Source organism: Ipomoea triloba, chromosome 8 (genome assembly GCF_003576645.1).
Source record: "Ipomoea triloba cultivar NCNSP0323 chromosome 8, ASM357664v1".
Taxonomy (NCBI): Eukaryota; Viridiplantae; Streptophyta; class Magnoliopsida; order Solanales; family Convolvulaceae; genus Ipomoea; species Ipomoea triloba.
In genome coordinates, this window is record NC_044923.1 from 13,269,270 (window position 1) to 13,275,922 (window position 6,653).

At 37.5% G+C, this 6,653-nt stretch overlaps 1 pseudogene; it reads left to right on the plus strand.

Annotated features, from left to right (window-relative positions):
- Positions 1 to 4,430, plus strand: part of LOC116026981 — a 39,673-nt pseudogene extending 35,243 nt beyond the window's left edge.
- The last annotated feature ends 2,223 nt before the right edge of the window (positions 4,431 to 6,653 follow it).

Below are 6,653 nucleotides of genomic sequence, written 5' to 3' on the forward strand. Positions count from 1 at the left end.
TGTTTGGACAAGGATTTATTATACGACATGTAGGGTCGGGTCGCCGTTTTAACTCCCTTTCAAATTGTACATAATATGTTCCGAGATCTGTCTATCCATATCTGTGCTTTAATTCATTCATTGCATGTGATTGCATACAGTTGTCGTGATGGTTGGTTGCAATGCACCTTCCTTTAAGCCATAATTTTTTATTTTTTTTTTGAAAATCAAAGCAATACACCTCCCGTAACGAAAGAAGGACAATATTTACATTACGGGAGGGGCAATATATGTACCGTTTTTGAAAATTGAGGGGCAATATTTACACCACTAATAATTCAAGGGTGACATTGATAATTGACATATTATGGAGGGACATAAATTACAATTTTCCCTTAAGTAAATTTGAATTTTATCATTGTGTTGAATGTAAATGATTCAGTCTCGTGAAATAACATAAATAACGGTAGGTCGGTTGGAGGCATAGAGTTATGGCAAATTACCCTCTCAAACGGTGGTCAATCCAAGAGAAAATGCAAGTGCAATTGTTTTGAGAAGTGGTAAGGAAATTGAAGGTCCTACAAATGCTACTCCATCAGTGGATAAAGAAAAAGAGGAAACTAGCAACAACGAAAATTCTCAAGGTAAGTCCCCTAGTGAAACTAGCAACAACGAAAATTCTCAAGGTAAGTCCCCTAGTCCTTCTGATTATAAACCAACTCCCCCATTTCCTCAAGCTTTGTCAGAATCTAAAAAAGAAGCAAAAGATGTAGAGTTATATGAAACTTTCAAAAATTGTGAAGTANAGACTTGAGAAAGCCATGCTAGACTTAGGAGCATCTATTAATGTTATGCCATATTCTGCGTATGCTTCTTTAAAACTTGGACCTTTGAATAAAACTAGTGTGGTTATCCAATTGGCTGATAGATCTAATGCATATCCTAGGGGTGTTATTGAAGATGTATTGTTGCAAGTTAATAATTTGATATTCCCTACTGATTTCTATGTGCTTGATATGGAAAATAATGATCATTCTGCACCTATTCTACTAGGAAGACCATTTTTAAAAACTGCAAAAACAAAAATTGATATTCATAGTGGTACACTTACTATGGAGTTTGATGGTAATATTGTTACATTCAATATTTATGATGCTATGAAATGCCCTAGTGATGATAACTCTGCTTATTCTGTTGATATTCTTGATTCATTAGTTGAAGAAGTTTTTGAATTTGATGGTAATGATGAATTGAAAGTTGTTATTAGTGAACACCTTGAAAATGGGAATAATGAGTTTGCTTTGAGTGCCAATTTACAAGAGACTATTGCATCATTGAATTATTGTCCTAAATTGAACCAACATAATAATGTTTCTTATATGGCTTTACCTGTTTCTAGCAAAAAATTGTTACCATTTGTTGTGCAAGCACCTATCTCCGAGTTGAAACCTCTCCCCGAACACCTTAAATATGCTTTCTTGGGAGAAAATAAAACATTGCCAGTCATAATTTCAACTAAACTTTCTACAACAGAAGAGGAAAAACTTGTCCATGTGTTGCAAGAACACAAAGCTGCCATTGGGTGGACAATTGCAGATATCAAAGGAATAAGCTCATCCACTTGCATGCACCGAATTCTATTAGAGGAAGGAGCAGAACCATCCCGTCAACTGCAAAGGAGGCTAAACCCACCCGTGATGGAAGTAGTGAAGGAAGATGTCCTTAAACTCCTTGGAGTTGGGATAATCTATCCAATTTCAGACAGCAAATGGGTTAGCCCAACTCAAGTGGTTCCTAAGAAAACAGGAATTACAGTTGTGAAAAACCAAAATGATGAATTGGTTCCCACTCGTATTCAAAATGGATGGCGAGTTTGTATAGATTATAGGAAGTTGAATGCTGTAACAAGAAAAGACCACTTCCCTTTACCTTTTATTGATCAAATGCTAGAAAGGTTAGCTGGTCGTTCTTATTTTTGTTTTCTTAATGGTTATTCAAGTTATTTTCAGATTGCAATTGCTCCAGAAGACCAAGAAAAGACTACTTTTACATGTCCTTTCGGCACTTTTGCATATCGACGCATGCCGTTTGGCCTTTGTAATGCCCCGGGCACCTTTCAGAGGTGTATGGTTAGCGTATTTTCTGATTATGTTGGGCATATAATAGAGGTTTTTATGGATGATTTTACAGTTTATGGAGATTCTTTTGATAATTGCTTGCATAACCTTACACTCATTTTAAAAAGATGCATAGAAAGTAACCTTGTGTTAAATTCTGAAAAATGTCATTTTATGGTTGATCAAGGTNATACTAGACTTGAGAAAGCCATGTTAGACTTAGGAGCATCTATTAATGTTATGCCATATTCTGCGTATGCTTCTTTAAAACTTGGACCTTTGAATAAAACTAGTGTGGTTATCCAATTGGCTGATAGATCTAATGCATATCCTAGGGGTGTTATTGAAGATGTATTGTTGCAAGTTAATAATTTGATATTCCCTACTGATTTCTATGTGCTTGATATGGAAAATAATGATCATTCTGCACCTATTCTACTAGGAAGACCATTTTTAAAAACTGCAAAAACAAAAATTGATATTCATAGTGGTACACTTACTATGGAGTTTGATGGTAATATTGTTACATTCAATATTTATGATGCTATGAAATGCCCTAGTGATGATAACTCTGCTTATTCTGTTGATATTCTTGATTCATTAGTTGAAGAAGTTTTTGAATTTGATGGTAATGATGAATTGAAAGTTGTTATTAGTGAACACCTTGAAAATGGGAATAATGAGTTTGCTTTGAGTGCCAATTTACAAGAGACTATTGCATCATTGAATTATTGTCCTAAATTGAACCAACATAATAATGTTTCTTATATGGCTTTACCTGTTTCTAGCAAAAAATTGTTACCATTTGTTGTGCAAGCACCTATCTCCGAGTTGAAACCTCTCCCCGAACACCTTAAATATGCTTTCTTGGGAGAAAATAAAACATTGCCAGTCATAATTTCAACTAAACTTTCTACAACAGAAGAGGAAAAACTTGTCCATGTGTTGCAAGAACACAAAGCTGCCATTGGGTGGACAATTGCAGATATCAAAGGAATAAGCTCATCCACTTGCATGCACCGAATTCTATTAGAGGAAGGAGCAGAACCATCCCGTCAACTGCAAAGGAGGCTAAACCCACCCGTGATGGAAGTAGTGAAGGAAGATGTCCTTAAACTCCTTGGAGTTGGGATAATCTATCCAATTTCAGACAGCAAATGGGTTAGCCCAACTCAAGTGGTTCCTAAGAAAACAGGAATTACAGTTGTGAAAAACCAAAATGATGAATTGGTTCCCACTCGTATTCAAAATGGATGGCGAGTTTGTATAGATTATAGGAAGTTGAATGCTGTAACAAGAAAAGACCACTTCCCTTTACCTTTTATTGATCAAATGCTAGAAAGGTTAGCTGGTCGTTCTTATTTTTGTTTTCTTAATGGTTATTCAAGTTATTTTCAGATTGCAATTGCTCCAGAAGACCAAGAAAAGACTACTTTTACATGTCCTTTCGGCACTTTTGCATATCGACGCATGCCGTTTGGCCTTTGTAATGCCCCGGGCACCTTTCAGAGGTGTATGGTTAGCGTATTTTCTGATTATGTTGGGCATATAATAGAGGTTTTTATGGATGATTTTACAGTTTATGGAGATTCTTTTGATAATTGCTTGCATAACCTTACACTCATTTTAAAAAGATGCATAGAAAGTAACCTTGTGTTAAATTCTGAAAAATGTCATTTTATGGTTGATCAAGGTAATGTTTTGGGGCATGTTATTTCATCTAGAAGGATTGAGGTTGATAAAGCTAAAGTCGATATTATTGAATCTCTACCTTACCCTACTAATGTGCGGGAAGTCCGCTCTTTTCTTGGACATGCAGGTTTCTACCGAAGATTTATCAAAGACTTCTCGAAGATAGCCCTACCTTTGTGCAAATTGTTGCAAAAAGAAACCTCCTTTGAGTTTGATGAAGAGTGTAAAGGAGGATTTGACAAATTAAAAGAGTTGTTGACGTCTGCCCCGGTCATTCAGCCACCTAATTGGAACTATCCTTTCGAGATTATGTGTGATGCAAGTAATCACGCAGTAGGGGCTGTGTTGGGTCAAAAGCTCGGGAAATCATCCCATGTTATTTATTATGCTTCTAGAACTTTAAATGATGCTCAGAAAAACTATTTTACTACAAAAAAAGAACTTTTAGCCATTGTTTTTGCTTTGGAAAAATTTAGGTCTTATTTGTTGGGTACTAAAGTTATAGTTTATTCTGATCATGCAGCTCTTCGCTACTTGATGAAAAAGCAGGAAGCCAAACCAAGATTGATAAGATGGATACTCCTCTTAAGTGAGTTTGATATGGAGATCAAAGATAGGAAAGGGACNAAAAAGAACTTTTAGCCATTGTTTTTGCTTTGGAAAAATTTAGGTCTTATTTGTTGGGTACTAAAGTTATAGTTTATTCTGATCATGCAGCTCTTCGCTAGTTGATGAAAAAGCAGGAAGCCAAACCAAGATTGATAAGATGGATACTCCTCTTAAGTGAGTTTGATATGGAGATCAAAGATAGGAAAGGGACAGAAAATCTTGTGGCAGATCATTTGAGTCGTTTGGTGCACATCGAACCTGAACCTCCACTGCAAGAAGCATTCCCTGATGAACACCTACTTGCTGCAACAGTGATTTTACCATGGTATGCTAACATAGTCAATTTTTTTGTTGCTAACAAGTTTCCTNAACTTTTAGCCATTGTTTTTGCTTTGGAAAAATTTAGGTCTTATTTGTTGGGTACTAAAGTTATAGTTTATTCTGATCATGCAGCTCTTCGCTAGTTGATGAAAAAGCAGGAAGCCAAACCAAGATTGATAAGATGGATACTCCTCTTAAGTGAGTTTGATATGGAGATCAAAGATAGGAAAGGGACAGAAAATCTTGTGGCAGATCATTTGAGTCGTTTGGTGCACATCGAACCTGAACCTCCACTGCAAGAAGCATTCCCTGATGAACACCTACTTGCTGCAACAGTGATTTTACCATGGTATGCTAACATAGTCAATTTTTTTGTTGCTAACAAGTTTCCTCATGAGTTGTCTAAAGCCCAGAAAGATAAAATCAAGAGTGATTCCAAGTACTATGTGTGGGATGAACCATACTTGTGGAAGCACTGTGCTGACCAAGTGTTAGGAACATCATGTAATAGGTTTTGATGATACCAACTGTTAAGTAGAAATCCCCAAGTCTCGATACATAGGCGAATCAATGTAAGTTCGACAAGTAAACTAAGAGCGAAAATACAACCGGGTAACTTGAGCTCAACTCGGAAAATATTTAAGCTTGAGGTAAACTTGTACGAACATCTTAGAAGTTTTCGTGTTGTAAGCTAATAGATAGATCAGAAGAAGGCACGAGACAACACTGGAGGAATAAGGGTCTGCGAGACATCAACTAAGTCTCGAGACATAAGCAAAGTTCGAGAGGTAGGACCTCTCGATATAACTATCCAGTTCGAGACGTAAGAAATGTTCGAGAGATAGACCTCTCGATGCATGGGATCGAAACATCAAGCAGTCGAGACATCGTTCTTGGTCTCGATAAATCTGTACTTATCCAAGAGGCTGAATGGCAGACAACATGTATGAATAAAATATTCTAAGTTTGGAGAAGAAGAATATCATGGAGATAAAATTTTGTAGAGGTGCTGAACAAGAGATTTCAAAATGAGCGGAAGTGGATGCCACGTCAGACTTCCACCACAAACGGTCAAAAGGTGCACCAATACTGAAGTGGTCTGATTCCCTACAAACAAGGAATAATGGGAATACAAAAAGAGTAACTTTTACCGAAAGACGTAAGTGGAGCATGGACTCAAGAAAGTGAACTATAGAATATTCACTACAAGACAAGAGGTTCAAGTTACAAGATCACCACTCCATGAAGAATGCTGAAAAGATGCAAGTCCCATACACATCATGGGAGACAAATTTCAAACGGAATAATTTTCCCTCCAACGGAATTATTCCTCAACTCTCATATAAAAAGGGACGTGAAGACACACACAAAAAAAAGGGGGTTACAGAATTGAAAATTTTAAAGAGGTGTCTGATTCAAACGTTCAAGTGCAAGTGCTTAACTTGGAATATCATCCTGATATTCAAAATAGCGAGAAAACACATCTTAGTGTTTGAGAGAGTTACAAAGCCTAAACTGCTATACATCTAGAAGGTGACCAAAGCCGCTCTACATCGAAGTTGACTCAACGATAGCTTGTGGTCAGATTGGAGCCTGTTACATTCAACTGTGACAACCAAAAACACCTTGCTTTGGACTAAGCAAGAGAGGTGGAGTAACCTGGCAGCTGTCCGAGTGAAAGAAACCTGAGGCTTGACGCGGGCTTGGTGATCAAAGGTCAAGTGCTCGAGAGGTGGAGTAGCTGGAAGCGGGGAGAAAGACCTTGGAGAGGCGGAGTAACCTGGGAGCTGTCTTGTGAAGATCCTGAGGCTTGACGCGGGCTTGGTGATCAAAGGTCAAGTGCTCGATAGGTGGAGTAACAAGAAGCGGGGCGAAACACCTGAGGCTTGAGGCGGGCTTCGTGATCAAAGCTCAAGCGCTCGATATTGTACTAAA